Source organism: Giraffa tippelskirchi, chromosome 1, assembly GCF_054371585.1.
Source record: "Giraffa tippelskirchi isolate mGirTip1 chromosome 1, T2T-mGirTip1v1.2.pri, whole genome shotgun sequence".
NCBI lineage: Eukaryota > Metazoa > Chordata > Mammalia > Artiodactyla > Giraffidae > Giraffa > Giraffa tippelskirchi.
Genome location: NC_137275.1, coordinates 111,862,624 through 111,881,838, shown reverse-complemented (window position 1 = coordinate 111,881,838; position 19,215 = coordinate 111,862,624). Strand labels below are relative to the sequence as shown.

Here is a 19,215-nt window from a genome sequence, read left to right as displayed (position 1 = left end):
AATATTTACAGGAACAATAACATTAATTTTGAATTGATAATAATGGAAAACAGAATAGAGAGGTGAAAATAGCACATCAGTTGAAAACATGAAATCATTGTAACAACTGAACATAATTTTCAATTTGAATTCTCAAGTGTTCAGATGAATAGCAAAATTGCAATCACATGTCTTTAGAATCAAAGCAATAAAATAATATATTGTAGAGAAAACAGAGACAGAAGTTTTTTCTTATAGATAGGTTTAATGATAAATAAAAGTATATTTCTCTGTACTTTTAGAGCACCTGGCATTATGTTTGGTTTTTATAGGGAAATGAAAAGTAAGAAGACATATAATCTAGTTTATACACAAAAAACAAGAGTCAATAAAAATGAAATGACAGTGCCTCTGATTGAATCATTCCCACAGATGAAATAGGAAGAGATGGAAGCAGAAGACAACATGTCCACAGTGATACAATTTGTACTACTTGGGTTTTCCGATCTTAGAAACCTCCAAGGGCTATTATTTGGGGTGTTCTCCATCATTTACGTCATTATCTTAACTGGAAATAGTCTCATAATACTACTAACTAGTCTTGACCCAGCACTGCACAAACCCATGTATTTCTTCCTGACAAACTTTTCCTTCTTGGACATCTGTTACATGTCTGTCACTCTCCCTAGGATTCTGGTGAACCTTTGGACTCAGGACAGAAGCATTTCTGTGCTGAACTGTGCTGCCCAAATGTGCTTCTTCCTTATCCTTGGAACCACTGAGTGCTTCCTCCTGGCGGTGATGGCCTATGACAGCTGTGTGGCCATCTGTGACCCTCTGCACTATTCCCTGGTCATGACCCCAAAGACGTGCCTCCAGCTGGCTGTGGGCTCCTTGGGTCAGTGGAATCCCAGTGCAGACAGGGCAAATGTGCCAGATCTTCTCTCTGCGTTTCTGTCATTCGAACTAGATTAACCACTTCTTCTGTGACATCCCCCCCCTTCTGAAGCTGGCCTGTGGAGACACTTTTGCACATGAGCTCTCAGTCTATGCAGTAGCTCTGTTGTTTGTTGCTGTATCTTTTATGCTGATCCTTGCCTCTTACAGCAAAATCATTTCCACTATTCTGATGTCGCCAACAGCCAGAGGGCGAACCAAAGCCTTTTCCATGTATTCTTCTCAACTGTTGGTTGTGCTTTTATTCTTTGGATCTGCTATCATTGCATACTCAAGGCCCAAATCTAGTCATTCTGCAGGAACTGACAGACTCCTCTCTCTGTTCTACACCATAGTGACTCCAATGTTCAATCCCATGATATATAGCCTTCGGAACAAGGATGTGATTGCAGCACTGAGAAAATTATTACTGAAAAATGTAGTGTGATGAGTTTATTTTAAAATGCTTTAAATACTGGACACAGGGTTATTAGAGAAATTTTTTAAAGATCTCTACATTTCCCAGTTTAGAAGTTAACCACTTCTTTTTATACTGTATTTTTCAGTTCAGTTCAGTTGCTCAGTCATGTCTGACTCTGCGACCCCATGGACTGCAGCACGCCAGGCCTCCCTGTCCATCACCAACTCCTGGAGTTTGCTCAAACTCATGTCCATCGAGTCAATGATGCCATCCAACCATCTCATCCTCTGTTGTCCCCTTCTGCTCCTGCCCTCAATCTTTCCCAGCATCAGGGTCTTTTCAAATGAGTCTGTTCTTTGCATCAAGTGGCCAAAGTATTGGAGTTTCAGCTTCAGCATCAGTCCTTCTAATGAATATTCAGGACTAATTTCCTTTAGGATGGACTGGTTTGATCTCCTTGCTGTCCAAGGGACTCTCAGGAGTCTTCTCCAACACCACATAGATCAGCCATAATTACTCCTATGTCCCCTCCTCTCTCCCATCCCGTCCTTCCAGGTCATCACCTAAGACTGGGCTCCCTGTGCTGCACAGCAACTTCCCACCAGCTATCCATCACACACTTGATTGTGTATATATGCTGATGCTACTTTCTCCATTCATCTCACTCTCTTCTTCCCCCACTGCGTAAGTCCATTCCCTACATCTGTGTCTCCATTCCTTTCCTACAAATAGGTTCATCAGTATCATTTTTTTTTTTAGATTCCATATATATGTATTACTTAGTAAAGAAGGTTTTACAAAATCGTGGAACACTGCTGTCCCAGGAGTTTGATCATTGGCTTTTAATCTTCTCTTTACCAGATGTAGAGCAAGTCATTTAGCTACTATTTTTTCCTTTCATTCTTTTAAAGAACAAAATTAAAATGTGTATGAAGCTTATTTAAAAGCACAGGTTAGCCATACCATCCCACCAGAAGTGTTGCTGTGTGAAATAAATAAATGTGTTTTGTTACACAGGCTTGAATATGATGCTAAAGAAGAAAATACACATTCATGTTTCACAGTGTTTGGTGGTGGTAGATAGTACTTTTTAGTGGCTTTTCAGCTGGTGCAGAAGCTCTTTAGTGGTAGGAAATGTTTCTCAGAAATGCAGCTTTTGTTATTTTAATGTGTGTGTTTTGACTGACCACTTCGATGTTTAAACAGTGCTTTCCTCTGCTGTGTATGTATTCAACACAACTACATCTGATATATGAACTTCTGTGAATATAAACAGCTGTGACTACAGACACATCTCATTAGTACTTTACAAGAATTTAATATACTCATGGTGTCAATGCGAGAGCAGTTAAAGAGGTTTTATTTTAAAGAAAAGAATTGCATGCTTCTGTAGGTGTGGATTTCATAATTAAAAATCCTATAGCTATAGATGTTTGACAGCATTTTTGCACAAATATCTACTATTTAAAAAAAAATGTGTTTCTTTTTGTCACCCAGTTTGTTACTACTCCTATACGATTTTAACATTAAAAAGCATTGTTGAACATGCAGGCTTTGCAGATTTTATTTACAATTTTGTTTACAAAGAATATGACCCCATAATCATTATTTGAAATAATGGTAAAACTAAAGTTGGGAAAACTATTTCCACAGTTTATGATTCAGTTCAATTCAGTTTTTGATTCAGTTCAATTCAGTTCAGTCACTCAGTCATGTCTGACTCTTTGTGACCTTATGGACTGCAGCATGCCAGGCCTCCCTGTCCATAACCAACTCCCAGAGCTTATTCAAACTCATGTCCATTGAGTCAGTGATGCCATCCAACCATCTCATTATCTGTCGTCCCCTTCTCCTCCTGCCTTAAATCTTTCCCAGCATGAAGGTCTTCTCAAATGAGTCAGCTCTTAGCATCAGGTGGCCAAAGTATTGGAGTTTCAGCTTCAACATCAGTCCTTCCAATAAATATTCAGGACTGATTTCCTTTAGGAGTCACTGGTTTGATCTCCATGCAGTCCAAGGAACTCTCAAGAGTCTTTTCCAACACCACAGTTCAAAAGCATCAATTCTTCGAGGCTCAGCTTTCTTTATAGTCCAAGTCTCATATCCATACATGACTACTGGAAAAACTATAGCTTTGACTAGATGGACCTTTGTCAGCAAAAGCAATGTCTCTGCTTTTTAATATGCTGTTTAGGTTGGTCATAGCTTTTCTTCCAAGGAGTAAGCGTCTTTTAATTTCATGGCTGCAGTCACCAACTGCAGTCATTTTGAAGCCCCTCAAAATAAAGTCTGTCACTGTCTCCATTGTTTCCCCATCTATTTGCCATGAAGTGATGGGACTGGATGCCATGATCTTAGTTTTCTGAATGTTAAGCTTTAAGCCAACTTTTTCAATGTCCTCTTTCATTTTCATCAAGAGGCCCTTCAGTTCTTCTTTGCTTTCTGCCATAAGAGTGGTGTTATCTGCGTATCTGAGGTTATTGATATTTCTCCTGGCAATCTTGATTTCAGCTTGTGTTTCATCCAGCCCAGCATTTCTCAAGATGTACTCTGCATATAAATTAAATAAGCATGGTAACAGTATACAGCCTTGACATACTCCTTTCCCAATTTGGAACCAGTCTGTTGTTCCATGTCCAGTTCTACCTATTGCTTTTTGTCCTGCATACAGATTTCTCAGGAGGCAGGTCAGGTGGTCTGGTATTCCCATCTCTTTAAGAATGTTCCACAGTGTGTTTTGATCTACACAAAGGCTTTGGCATAGTCAGTAAAGCAGAAGTTGATTTTTTCTGGAACTCTCTTGCTTTTTCAAGGATCCAATGGATGTTGCCAATTTGATCTCTGGTTCCTCTGCCTTTTCTAAATCCACTTTGAACATCTGGAAGCTTATGGCTCATGTACTGCTGAAACCTGGCTTGGAGAATTTTGAAGATTATTTTGCTAGCATGTGAGATGAGTGCAATTGTGCGGTAGTATGAACAATCTTTGGCTTTTTTTGGGATTGGAATGAAAACTGACCTTTTCCAGTCCTGTGGCCACTGCTGAGTTTTCCAAATTTGCTGGCATATTGAGTGCAGCACTTTCACAGCATCATCTTTTAGGATTTGAAATAGCTCAACTGGAATTCCACTACCTCCACTAGCTTTGTTCGTAGTGATGCTTTCTAAGGCCCACTTGGCTTCGCATTCCAGGATGTCTGGCTCTTGGTGAGTGATCACACCATCGTGGTTATCTAGGTCATAAAGATCTTTTTTTGTTTAGTTCTTCTGTGTATTCTTGCCACCCTTTCTTGATATGCTCTGCTTCTGATTAATAATGCCTATATTGGTACTGACCTATAGTTATGTTTCAATCTATCTTTCCTTTGAATGTCCAGCCAAACATGATAATATGTTCCTATGACTAAAATTTTATCATTGAAATTAAATTAGTTAAATATTTATATATAGCCTTCAAGGAAGAATGGGTTGTTCTCTAGTCTGGAAAGGATCACTTCGTCGTGTTTGAAATATAGCACAATTTTAACAGTATTGTGCATGTTTCAGTCAAACAATTGTGACATAACAGGCATGTTTTGTTTTAACATTAAATTTTACTGTCAACATCTGTGTGTCCCTGTCTGCAAACTGTATTGATTAGGTGTATGAGAGTGTCTGTGACAAACAAGTGACTCAGGAACGACAAAGACCTCCTGCCAGCATCTAACTGAGATTATTTCTTAACCCACAGGCTGACCATGGCAGTCTAGTTGTCAAAGGTAATTGATTGTTAAATGAGGATAAAAGGTCCTCTTCAGACTGGTTCATGAGAATGGCCATGTATAATACTATAGAGATGTTTTCATTAATTGATAACATTTTAAAATATATTCTATAATATTTTAAATTTGCATGCAAATTAAAATGCACTTTTTTGTTGTAAACTTTTTGAGAAGTCTGACAAATCCACAGAGTTATGTTACCAAAAACATAATCAAAATACAGAACAGCTTGATAACTCTCCAAAATTCTCATTTTTTGTCTCTCTAGTCAATACCTTACCAATTTACTACCAGCTGACCAGTCCTCTGCCAATATGCCTTTTTCAAAATGTCATATAAATGGAATCATAAAGCCTTTCAAGTCTGAATTTTCACTTTGCATAAAGCATTTAGCATATTGCTGCCTGCATCAATATAGTTTGTTTATTTATATTTCTTAGTATTGCCTTACACTATGCAGTATACCAGAGTTTGTTTACTCATTCCTTAGGTGAAGAACACGCGGCTGTTTCCAGAATTTCACTGTTATACCTGCCTTGAATGTTTGGCAATAGATTTTTGTGTAAATACAAGTTTTCATTTCTCTATAAAGTGGGACTTCTGGATAAATGTGTTTTGTAAGTGTGCAAATAACTTTATAATGAACCACCAACCTTCAGAGAAGCTGTCTCAATTTTCCATTCCCATGAGAAATGCACAGAAGTTCACTTGTTCTAAATCATCACCAGCATTAAGTATTATTTGTGCATTGATTTTTGTTGTTGTTTTGTTTTCATTAGATTTTCTTTTCAACTTTAATGTGTCTAGTGATATTTCATTTTTTTAAATTAGTTTATTTATCTATTTTGTAACTTTTCATTATTGTATTTGTTTTGCCATACATTGACATGAATCCACCGTGAGTGTACATGTTTTCCCCTTCCAGAACCCACCTCCCAAAGAGACACAGATATTTCATTTTTTAATTTTGATTTTCTTAATCAAACTCAGTAATTTCACACTGAGTTTTTCATGGTGTAATTTGTCATCTCTATATCTTCTTTGATGAATTATCTGTTCAAATTGTTTTCTGACATTTTACTTGTGCTGTTGATTTCTTTATTACAGAGTTTTAAGATTTTTATATATTTATATGCAAATACAAAAAGTATATATGCAATGCATAAGTATTCATATATATTTATATTTACTGACAGGTTCCTTGGAAGCTCAGTGGTAAAGAATCCAGCTGCCAAGCATGATATAAGGGTTCAATCCTTGGATGGGGAAGATCCCCTGGAAAAGGAAATGGCCATCCACTCCAGTATTCTTGCCTGGGAAATTCCATGGACAGAGGAGCCTGGCAAGCCATAGTCCATGAGGTTGCAAAAGAGTCAGACACGACTTACGGAATAAACAACAACAATATTCATTGACAGATTACAAAATGAAAGAAAGCCATTATCCAAAAATTTTACTGGCAGGAATTAAGCTGATAGAACTGCTCAGCTGCACATGTATGCTACGTTTCATGAAAAGAGACTTGAAACAAGGAATCTGACTCCATACTTGATGTTTGACGGTGGAAAACTTTTAAAGCACACAGTTAAAACAGTTGAAATGACCCAGTGTAAAATAAAATGGGATCCTCTGAGACTTAAACTCTTTATGCAAGAACCATTTGAAAGAGAAGGGGATTTTTTTTTTTTTTTTTGAGTAATTAGGGCCCGAAAGCGCCTTCCTCTTCTAGTCTTCCCCGTCCTTCTGTACCCGCACCAGCCGCTGCAGGTCGTCCCTGTGAAACAGACTCTCCGGGCTGACACCGGCAGCTTGTGGCTGTGGGGCTGTGTAAAGAGCGAGGCCCAGGCGACCCCTGCTCAGACCTGTCTGCCCACAGGCTCACTGCACGCCCTCTCCCTGGGGCTGGCCTTGCACAGCCCCAGGTTCAGGCTGTGATTCATCTGGGAGAGAATGGCCGTAAGCTGGACCCTCCTGTAGTCGGAGGTGATGGGGGCCCCAGCAGCCCTGGCCTTCCCAGGAAGGCAGGAGGACCTCTGCTTTGCTTCTGGTCAGGCCGTCTGGGTTCAGAGAGTATAGGCTGTTCCAGAGGCAGCGTGTTCCCAGTCCTGGGGTACAAGCTGCAGGGAACAGGGATGAAGGACTCCATCCCCCCATCAGGCACCGAGAGCCGCACAATGCCCAGGGGCCCTTGGTTTGTGTCCTGGCTTTGTCGTCTACCTTCATCCATCCCCTTTCTCCAGATCAAGTTGATTCAGGAAGAGCGGGGATTAGCTCCCAACTTTTTTCCATTTTACAACCTAGTTTGGCCGGTCCATAAAATGGAAATAATGATTGACACCATATGATCACAACCTTAACGCCGTAGCCCCAGCTATGAAGGCTCCATAGGCAATAACAATGAAATTACCGACTTCATTCCATTAGCAAGTATCAAGTATTTTGCAGCCATAGATTTAGCTAATATATTCTGTTCAGTGCCTATTTCGACTGCCTCTCAGAGGAAGTTTGCTTTCACCTCTAAAGAGACACAAGATACTTTACTTAACTACTCATAGGGTATCTCAGTAGCTTGGCCATCTCATACAATTTTTTCAAGATATTAACTGCATTCAACTCCTTCTGGAAATATGGATATGACATTATGTATAAACGGATTCAGGCTTCCCCAGTGGGTCAGCAGTGAAGAGTCTGCCTGCTGAGCTGCAGGAGATGCAAGTTCAATCCCTGAGTCAGGAAGATCCCCTGGGGAAAGTATGGCAATCCATTCCAGTGTTCTTTCCTAGAGAATCCCATAGACAGAGGAGTCTGGTGAGCTGCAGTCCAGAGGGTCACAAAGAGTCGGACATGACTGAAGCAACTTAGGGCTCATGCACATAAAGGGATTCATTTGACAGATTCATTTAGGACCATTGGAGGAGGTCATCTGGAGAAGGTGACATCTGGTTGACTGGCAAACTGGACCTGGGTGCTCCTCACCCTCTCCCTAGTCTTTAGAATGTACATTCTGTCCATCATTCCTACAGTGAGAGATATTTTCAAAGACCACACAAGCAGTCTTGAGAGAGCAACTTGCTGTTGAGACTGTCTGGACAGTATACATGCTTGAAGCTGGTTAAGACCTCTATATAAATATTTGGAATTCTGACTGGTGGGTATTGAGATCTACTTGTCTCACAGCTTCCTATGAAAAGCCCTATATGTGAGACTATAAGCAATAATTTGATGCTTATTCTAGAACATGAGTTCAACTTTAATTCAATTGTATTTTACTGACCTACCGTAAAATTAATTCAACTTATTGGGATATCAGGGCTTCCTCAGTGGTTCAGCGATAAAGAATCCACCTGTAGTGCAGGAGACCCAGGTTTGATCACTGGGTTAGCAAGATCCCCTGGAGGAGGAAATGGCAACCCACTCAGGTATTCTTGCCTAGAGAATTCTATGGAAAGAGGAGCCTGGTGGGTTACAGTCCGTGGGGGTGCAAAGAGTCAGACATGACTTAGAGACTAAACAACAACAAGAATATTTGGGTATTAATACGAAGGATGAGAAGAATCAGGACTTTTTGCTTGATAATGATTTACTGGAACCTGAGAGTCATAGTTTCCTGCACAGAGAGAAGTGTTATCAATTTACCAAGTAATGGGAGAATTTCTTAAAAGAAAATTTAAATTTCTGAAAAAAAAACCCAAACAAACATATATACACGGTGAGAAACAGAGTACTAACATAATTGGAAATCCCAGTTATGCAAAAATCTTTAAGACCACTGAAAGTTTCTTTTTCAGGACTGACTCAGAGGCGTACTAACTAGATTAGATAGTTGTCTTGGTGCCATCTATTGTCTGAAAGATGTAAGGATTCTAGGTTCTATGGTATATGGAAAACACTTTTTAAGTTCATTCTTCTCAAGCAGTGCCAATGTGAAAGAGCATTTGCTAGGAAAGTCTGTTTTCTTAAGGCCGGTTCATGGTGAGCATTTAAGTATTTGAGTGGAAGTAGCATATATTTTCCTGATGACCTCCTTTACCAGATTAGTTGCAAGTTCCAAACCAAAGATCCTTAATACAAACACTTTTGACCTTGTCACTTTTCATCCAATTCTTTGTTTTTAAAAATTCAATGTATCAATAAATCCATTCAATAAGTTGCTAATTTAGATGTATTTTCAATTCTCTCTTATTTTCTAAGGTTTCCAATCATTTGTGGAATGTCTCCCAATTTTTGTCATTTTCAATTTTTTTTTTTGACAGTTTTCTTTAGGATGTTTTTAGAATTATTTTTAAATTCTTGCTTGCCAACTCCAATTTTGGTTCAATGTGTATTTGCTTTTGGCATTTTCCCTCTTGTATGGGCATAAAATCTTTCCTGTTATCATTCTTAGTAATTTGTTTATTTTATGCCATACAGACTACAAAGATGTTCTACAGGATTTCTCAAATCAACGAAGCTTCAATTATTTTTCTGATGCAATTAAGAGTGGTAAGCCCCATTCAATAGAAAACTGATTCTTTTGGTTTTGGCAACATGCACTGTATCTCCAGTTCACCCCTCTTACTAGGGCATAGCAACCTAGGACTTTCACATAAGTACTTGAGCTTTCTTGGTCTCTTCAGCACGAAAGTAATATAAAATTGTCTACTCTTTTTTTAATTAGTTTATTTATCTATTTTTTAACTTTACAATATTGTATTGGTTTTGCCATACATTGACATGAATCCACCATGGGTGTACATGTGTTCCAAAAAAAAAAAAGAATCGTCTACTCTTGTCTTTCAGAGGTTTTTGATATATCTTTAACCCCCACTCCAAACAATTTAAAATTTGGCAAATGCTGTGAAGGGAAGACAGCTCTGTGTTTGTAGCCATGCAAATTTCCAGTTTGGGTACTCTAGTACTGTGTAATTACCACAAGTTCTGCAAGCTTTTCTGAGAGCCGCTGAAATATCATTGTTTTAGTGAAACTGTCATACAAAATGCACATAAGAACAATCAAGTTGACGATGAAAAACTGTTTACTAACTGGGATGGTTTTGCCTCCTTTTGATGCTCTCAGGCATAAGACTCTTATTTAAAGGTCCTTCTGGGACTTTCCTGGTGGCCCAGTGGTTAAAAGTCTACCTGCCACTGCAGAGGACATGGGGTTGAGAGGGTAACAGGCAGGAAGGCCAGGGGTCTCCAAATGGAGGAAATAGGCTGCAAGTGTCAGACATTTTTATCTCTCTTAAGTGGCAGGAGGAAACAAACTAGTGATATTTTTTCCCTTCTCTAAACAAATTTAAATGAGGTTTCTCTTAAAATACTGTGTTGTCATAATGACACCTGGTTTCACCTGAAGTTAACTATTCTCAAACCTTGAGTTAACCTATGCATTCTTATGAAAATGTTTGTCTTAAGCTATGTTAATGTACTATGCATTTACCCCAAACTCTAGCTTCAAGTCAGTTTGCCTAATGGCTCATAACAGACTTGACAAACCAGTATGTGATACTCAGACATTGTTCCCCTAATCTATGTAAATGAAACTATTTGCATGGTAATCTGCCCTTCTACAAGTTTCAAGTCAATCGTTTTATGACCCGGGATTCCTCGTCTGGTGCCAAGATTATCCCAAAAAACATCTTATGGATGAGGGGCCTGGTGCCATTCTGAGTTTTAAGACATTTCTTTCTTTCATTAACAGACTGCTGGTGACTATGTAACATCCAGCTGAAGACTACCAGGGGGGCACTCTTTCTGTTCCCTTCTGATGCCTATGTGAGAAGTTTCTCTATCTCCTTTATACTTTAATAAAACTTTATTACACAAAAGCTCTGAGCGATCAAGCCTCATCTTGGCCCCGGATTGAATTCTTCTCCAGAGGCTAAGAATCCCGGCCGTGTTTTCATGGTCCAGCAACAACTTTTCAGGGCCAATCCCTGGTCCAGGAAGATAACCACAAGCCAAAGGGCATCTAAGCCATGCACCGCAACTGTTGAGCCTGTGGTATTAGAGCCCAAGTTCTAGAATCCGTGGTCTGCAACAGAAAGTACCCCCACTCTCTGCAACTACAGAAAGCCCATGCACAGCAAGGAAGACCCTGCACAGACAAAAGTAAATATATAGGTAGATAGATAATTTTAAAAAATAAAGTCCTTTCATCTTCTCAGAAAGCACCTACTGATGACAGGCTCTATAGTAGCCTCTGCTGGTCTCACCCTTCAGTGCAACAAAAAATATTACATTTCAGTGCTGAGGATATCAAGTAACATTTTTAGGAACTTCCATGTGGTTTTTGAAATAATTTAGATGAGAGCTACATTTTAAAATATATGAACTATTTAAAAGAACCTCTACAGTATTAGAGTGTAGGACTCTAGTGGGATTTCAAGTGTCAGGAAAAAAACCACCACAATACTACTGAGAGCAAAAATTGCCTCTTCAAACTAACACTAACAGAATTGCTATTATAATTATGAAGTTGTTTCAAAATAATAATTCACAATAACTTACTAATTATTCCCCAGGAATCTCTTGGAAATGAACATGTTTGGAATCTTCAGTTATTAGGTCCCTAATGGCTTGAGAATGTATAAAAAGTCCTTGCTTCTATCGGTGAAATTATTTATCTAGGTAATAGGAAAATGTCTCCTTCTTTGGTAAGTAGCTTTTGTGTTTATCAGATTGGCTTTATTGATGCAAAAATAGACTTTTATGGATCTGAGACCACTGACGTGTCAAAATAGTTATAAAATCATATGTATTAGATATTACCCACAAATAAATCTACCTGCGTCATTCTTTTACAGCTTCTGCAGGGATCTGAAACACTCACCTTGTTTAAATAAGCTTTTTTGTTAACAGAAATAAACTGAAACATGATTGGCTACCTGATAGTTTTAATTAATTTATTTTCTGTTCTAACATTGTTTTGCTATATATTTATGAAAAATTTAGCGAATCACTTCAGTTTGATTGAATCTTTTTGGTCATTCCCATTGAAAGCAAGAATCCAAGATTCACGCTCATCTCCAACTTTTCCCCTCGGGCTTCTCTTCTCATTCACGTTTCTCTACATGGATGGTGGTGGTGGCGGCAGAGGTGGTTTAGTTACTAAGTCGTGTTCGACTCTTTGCAACCCCATGGACTGTGGCCCCGCCCAGCTCCTCTGTCCATTGGATTTCCCAGGTAAGAATACTAGAATGGGTTGCCATTTCTTTCACCAGGGAATCTTCCTGACCAGGGATCAAACCCAGGTCTCCTGAATTGTAGGCATTCTCCTGCATTGTAGGCAGGTTGTTTAAGGGCTGAGCCACCAGGGAAACCCTTCTTTGTCTATTGAGAGGGATGCTCGCTGTGAGTCCCCGAGAGTAACGGACTATATTTTTAGGAAATAACTGAGTCATTCTGTCCTGCCTTCAGCAAGTCTGCACCACAGCCTGTCTCACGGAGGCAACACTATTAATTCTCTAACCACCTTCATGGTTGTCCTCATGAACTTTGACTTCACACATCTTGTGGAGTGACTCAGAACATTAAGCTTCAATGTCCCCATACAACACATGGAATCAATAATGAGAATATAGCTAACACAGCCAATCTGTCTTGAAGTTTTGGAGGCAGGAGCCTGGGCTCCAATCCTATTTTCATCACATCTTAGCTCTCCAGCTCTCTGTGCTTTAGCTCCCTCAACTGTAAGAGAAAGACGACAGTGATAGCAACTGCTGCGAAATTTTGTTAGTATATTTTTGTGTGACAGTTAAATAAATTATATGTAAAGTGTTTAGAATATTGCATTTCACATCACAATCATTATATAAATGATAACTATTATTTAAAAGATATAGTGACATAGTTCTAATTATTAGCTAGGGATAAGCAAGAGCAGTGGAATTGTTTCTGTTGTCATTTAGTCATTAAGTCATGTCCAACTCTTTGTGACCCCATGGACTGTAGCCCATCAGCTTCTGTGCCCATGAGATTCTCCAAGCAAGGATACTGGAGTGGGTTCCCATTTCCTTCTCTAGAAGATCTTCTCAGATCAGGATTTGAACCTACATCTCCTGCGTTGGCAAGTGGATTCTTTACTGCTGAGCAGAGAGCAGTGGAGTAATTGAAACTAATCTTCACTCTAACTATTATGTGGCAGTCTATCTAAACTGAGATAGCAAGAAAGTATAGATAGGTAGTCTTCCTAATTTAACCTGACAGAGAAACCATGATTTTAAATAGATATAATGTTATATATAATAATATGCATATAGTACATGTATTAAGTATAGCAGATTCTCTCTCTCTAATTGTGCAAGGTCATACAATTCACGTGGCTAATATAAGATTCTAACCAAATGCTTATAAACTCTAAATTTAGGTCTTATCATTTCTGAACACTCTGATTACCTTGAAAACAGGCAAAATAAGAGTAAATTAACCACTATCCTAACAAGGTATTGCATCTCATTCACACTCTTTGAGATAATAACATAAGAGAGCATCCTAACCCTTCTAATTCTTAGGCTTTTCTGTGCCTATATTATAGCATACTTTTAGTGATTAGATGATATTACGATGAAGTTCTTAGCCCTGTAGTTGTCTCAATAATTTTATATAAATGAGAGAATGACCCCAACCATTTGTTCTAGCCGACTGTGGCAGTAGTAATGACTCAACATCCTGAATCATACTAGGATAAAAATTAAATGCAGCTATTTGTGTTTGCTCACATATATAATTAGTGAGGAGGCTATATAGAGTGATTTTTAAAGATGAGAAGTTAACACTAATTTTTTGCTCACTTTACTCAGTCATTTAATATTTATGCTGTGATTACTAGAAGCCAAGAATAATAAAGAATGCCAAAGAGAAAAGCAGTTAATTCATTAATCTCCTTGACTTGGTATCTTGAGAGGATTTAAGGAATTGCCTTAAACTCGTCCCTGTCTAAAACATGCTCTCAGCTGATGCTTACTGACATTTGCTTTCATTTCACTAATATCATTTTTGCTTTTATTATTATTTTTTAAATAGCTGAACTATATTTCATTGTATCACTCTAATTACAGTCAAGAGTACAACACACTACTATCTATTAAATACTGGACAGAAGGAGTACATTGTTCTAGAGTTATCATTACAAGATGTACTCATGTTCAGTTCAGTTCAGTTCAGTCGCTCAGTCGTGTCCGACTCTTTGCGACCCCATGAATCACAGCATGCCAGGCCTCTCTGTCCATCACAAACTCCCGGAGTCTACCCAAACCCATGTCCATCAAGTCGGTGATGCCATCCAACCATCTCATCCTCTGTCGTCCCATTCTCCTCCTGCCCCCAATCCCACCCAGCATTAGGGTCTTTTCCAATGAATCAACTCTTAGCATGAGGTGGCCAAAGTATTGGAGTTTCAGCTTCAACATCAGTCCTTCCAATGAACACCCAGGATTGATCTCTTGTAGGATGGACTGATTGGATCTCCTTGCATTCCAAGGGACTCTCAAGAGTCTTCTCCAACACCACAGTTCAAAAGCATCAATTCTTTGGTGCTCAGCTTTCTTTACATTCCAACTCTCACATCCACACATCACCACTGGAAAAACCATAGCCTTGACTAGATGGACCTTTGTTGGCAAAGTAATGTCTCTGCTTTTAAATATGCTGTCTAGTTTGGTCATAACTTTGCTTCCAAGGAGTAAGTGTCTTTTAATTTCATGGCTGCAGTCACCACCTGCAGTGATTTTGGAGCCCAGAAAAATAAAGTCAGCCACTGTTTCCACTGTTTCCCCATCTATTTGCCATGAAGTGATGGGACTGGATGCCATGATCTTAGTTTTCTGAATGTTGAGCTTTAAGCCAACATTTTCACTCTCCTCTTTCACTTTCATCAAGAGGCTCTTTAGTTCTTCTTCACGTTCTGCCAAAGGGTGGTGTCATCTGCATATCTGAGGTTATTGATATTTCTCCTGGCGATCTTGATTCCAGCTGGTGCTTCCTCCAGTCCACCATTTCTCATGAAGAACTCTGCATATAAGTTGAATAAGTAGGGTGACAATATCCAGCCTTGACGTACTTAATTTCCTATTTGGAACCAGTCTGTTGTTCCATGTCCAGTTCTAACTGTTGCTTCTTGACCTGCATACAGGTTTCTCAAGAGACAGGTCAGATGGTCTGGTATTCTCATCTCTTTCAGAATTTTCCATAGTTGATTGTGATCCACACAGTCAAAGGCTTTGGCATAGTCAATAAAGCAGAAATAGATGTTTTTCTGGAACTCTCCTGCTTTTTCAATGATCCATCGGATGTTGGCAATTTGATCTCTGGTTCCTCTGCCTTTTCTAAAACCAGCTTGAATATCTGGAAGTTCATGGTTCATGTATTGCTGAAGCCTGGCTTGGAGAATTTTGAGCATTACTAGCATGTGAGATGAGTGCAATTGTGCGGTAGTTTGAGCATTCTTTGGCATTGCCTTTCTTTGGGATTGGAATGAAAACTGACCTTTTCCAGTCCTGTGGCAACTGCTGAGTTTTCCAGATTTGCTGGAATATTGAGTGCAGCACTTTCACAGCATCATCTTTCAGGATTTGAAATAGCTAAACTGGAATTCTATCACCTCCACTAGCTTTGTTCGTAGTGCTGCTTCCTAAGGCCCACTTGACTTCACCTTCCAGGATGTCTGGCTCTAGGTGAGTGATCACACCATCGTGATTATCTGGGTTGTGAAGATCTTTTTGTACAGTTCTTCTGCTTATTCTTGCCACCTCTTCTTAATATCTTCTGCTTCTGTTAGGTCCCTACCATTTCTGTCCTTTATTGAGCCCATCGTTGCGTGAAATGTTCCCTTGGTATCTCTAATTTTCTTGAAGAGCTCTCTAGTCTTTCCCATTCTATTGTTTTCCTCTATTTCTTTGCATTGATTGCTGATATACAGTATAATCCAACATAAAGGTGGCTTAAGCAAAAATGGAGTTACATTTCTCTCCTATAGGTATTTGTCTGTGGGCAGTCCAGATCTGATGTAGGCAGGCTGGAATGGCATCTCCACCCAGTCCTGCCAGCACCATCATCCTGGGATGTGGCTTTCATCCTCATGATCCAAAGTGACTGTTTAAGGGCCAACCACTATGTCCCCAGCCCAGTAGAGGAAGAATACAGGTGTACCCCTTGCTTTTAAGAGGTACCCATCACTTCTGCTTACATCTCATCAGCAAAAACTTATTTAGTCACACAGCTACAGCCAGCTGAAGGGAAGGAGAGAAATGCAGTGAAAAACTGCCCAGGTAGAACTGAGGTCCTGGTACTGAAGACATCAGAGTGGCTACAGGAGACAGCTGCGCTACGTACCGTGATGGGCTGAGTTGTGTCCCCTGGAAATTCACACGTTGTGTCCTAACCCCCAGCACCTCAGAATGTGACTGTAGTTGGAAAAAGGGTCTTTAATGGTGTGATTAAGATAAAATGAAGTCATGATGGTGGGCCCTAATCCATATGACCATTGTCCTTACAAGAAAAGAAGATTAGGACACAGACATGCATGAAAGGGGGCTTCCCAGGTGGCTCAGCCGTAAAGAATCTGCCAATGCAGGAGATGTGGGCTCAATCCTTAAGTCGGGAAGATTCCCTGGACAAGGAAATGGCAGCCTACTCCAGTATTCTTGCTTGGAAAATCCTATGGACAGAGGAGCCTGCAGGGCTACGGTCCGTGAAGTCTCAAGAGTCGGATGGGTCTCAGCGACTAAACAACAAAAACAACAATGCATAGAAGGAAGAACACGTGAAGACGCACGGAGAAGATGGCCGTCCACACAGCAAGGAGAGAGGCCTCAGGAGGAACTAGCCTGCTCACACCTTGGTCTTGGAGTTCAGCCTCCTCCAGGGAGGTGAGAAGATAAATTCCTGCTGTTGGAGCCTCCCAGTCTGTGGGGCTTGGTTATAGCAGCCCTAGCAAATGAATACACTTATCTGTTGCCAGTTACATGGTGGCTTAACCACATAGGATGTCATAGTTGTTGTGGATCAGGAATCTGGGCACAGCTTAACGAGGTCCTTCACTCCCTGGTCTCCTGAAAGCCTGCCTTCAAGTACCATCTGCCTCTCACCTGAAAGCTGGACGGGGCAGGGATCTGCGTCCAAGCTCCTGTGACGTTGGCAGATTTAGTCCTTCCTGGGCTGCTGGCCACCTGGGCCTCCCACCATGGCAGCTGGCTTCAAGAACATGTGCAAGCAAGGGGGTATGGAGGCCAGCTGGAGGGAAGGCTCAGTCCTCTGTAACGTAAACCCAGGAGCGCCACCTTTGCCCATTACACTGTTAGAGGTGTCAGTGAAAATTCAATTAAGTTAAAAAAGAATTTTATTCAAACTAGGGGATATATGTATACCTATGGCTGATTCATGTTGAGGTCTGACAGAAAACAACACAATTCTGTAAAGCAATAATCCTTCAATTAAAAATTTTTTTAAAAAATTGAAAAAAAATAAAGTGAAGATTATAACCCAGGAGACAAACTCTCAGACGCTTTGAGAGAGCCTGTTAAAAGCCCAAGGCATGATCCCATACAGTTTTGAGATAAAGGATTATACATCAAAGCTCACTAAGGATATAGATCAACTCAAGCAAACTGAGCAGTAAGTCATTACGACCCCCTACAGAGCTGGCCAAGAATGCTAATCTTGTAAGACACTGCACTGCTAGGTCAGAAGGAAGGAAGGTGGATCTTTGCAGGCCAGGCGTTTCTCCAGTCTTTGACGTCTGGTTAATGGGGAAGGAAGGCAGACAGCACAGAGAACTTTCCGTTTAACTTCTTTTGTCTGACCTTAGTATGTAAACTTTAATCAGAAGCAAACCACCAGTGACAGCCCACACTCAGGATACTGCCAACCACAGTACCTGACCGCCTGGAGCCCGGCCACTGTGGCCTGTCCTGTGGAGAAGGGCTGTTATCTTATACACAACATCAGGGAACCGGGGCCCCAAGGCTGGCGGCATGTTTCTCCGAGGTCCTTGCCCTGAAGGGGGCCGTTGCTGTTCCCGTGGGGACACGGTTTCCTGTGGCGGTGCTGGGTTTCCACTCACCTGGCTGTTTGGGGAAAACAGGCTCTGGAATCAGCTGGAGATGTGGCTTGTGGCCCAGAACCGGGGACTTCTCCTGGGGGCCACCCACGTGCCGCCCCTCGGCTTGCTCAGGGCCCCCCCTCCAGGTGCTGAGGCTCTGGAGCCCCGGGCCCGCCCACGCAGCCGGCCTCGGTCAAGGAGGGGGACACCCTTGGGTCAAGCGGTCATGCGGGTGAGGGACCTCTGGGGCCAAAGCTGCTGCTCGCTATACCAGCCACGGCCTCTCGCGACAGCAGGCGCAGACCAGGCAGGTTCTGACCAGCCGTGCCAGCCCCAAGCCCCTCGGTTCTTCCTCGGGCTGCGCAGTGACCCTCCAGGGATGTGCTCGTCTCGGGGACCCCACCTGGGCTCCACCTGAGAGTGCCCTGACTCCGCCTGAGGCGCACCACTCCCCGCTCCCTTCTCTGCAGGGCTGTCCCGTGAGCTCTCCCTCCGCCCGGGACGCTGAGTGGGCAGGCTCCCCCGCGGGGTCTCAGGCTCCGAGCCCGTGGCCGGCCCGCCCTTCCAACCGCGGGCGTCACTCGGGGGCTCCTCTCCTAGTGGCTCGTTCGCCAGCGAGCCGGAGGCTCACTGCCGCCGCGCCGCGCCCCTCGGCGTCGCGCCCCCGCCCCTCGGCGCCGCGCCCCCGCCCCTCGGCGCCGCGCCCCCGCCCCTCGGCGCCGCGCCCCGGCCCCTCGGCGCCGCGCCCCGGCCCCTCGGCGCCGCGCCCCGCCCCCGCGACGCGCCCCGCCCCTTCTCGCGCCGTCTCGCCGTCGCGCCCGCCCCGCCCCCTCGCGCGCTCCCCCGCCTCCGCACGGCCCACCTCGTTTTTTCCTGGGAGGAGCGCGCTGATGTCTGTGGCCTCGGCAGCTCCAGGAGGCGAGACGGCGGACGCGTAGAGCCGGGCGGGCGCCGCGTCTGGCCTTTTGCGGAGGCCGCCGCCTCCGGCTGTCAATCCCGCCGGCCTGGCCCCGCCCCGCCCCGCCCCGCCCCGCCCCGCCCCGCCCCGCCCCGCCCCACGGCGGAGCGTCGCGGGGCGTAAGGCCGCGGGGGCTGCCG

General features: G+C 42.2%; 2 long non-coding RNA genes and 1 pseudogene across 2 annotated transcripts in view; 1 reads left to right on the top strand and 2 right to left on the bottom strand.

Moving 5' to 3' along the window:
* The window catches only part of LOC145506871 (uncharacterized), a 71,740-nt gene extending 52,536 nt beyond the window's left edge, over positions 1–19,204 (bottom strand). The window contains exon 1 of the long non-coding RNA XR_014054407.1: positions 18,980–19,204. This is a non-coding gene — a long non-coding RNA (uncharacterized LOC145506871). The remainder of the gene's footprint in view (positions 1–18,979) is intronic.
* LOC145543816 (olfactory receptor 10AG1-like) lies at positions 445–1,368 on the top strand (annotated as a pseudogene).
* On the bottom strand, positions 13,859–18,853 carry LOC145506845 (uncharacterized). Its single transcript, XR_014054377.1, has 2 exons — positions 18,139–18,853; positions 13,859–16,800 (listed from the first exon to the last, which is right to left on the bottom strand). It is a non-coding gene; the product is annotated as an uncharacterized LOC145506845 (long non-coding RNA).
* Positions 19,205–19,215: the final 11 nt, after the last annotated feature.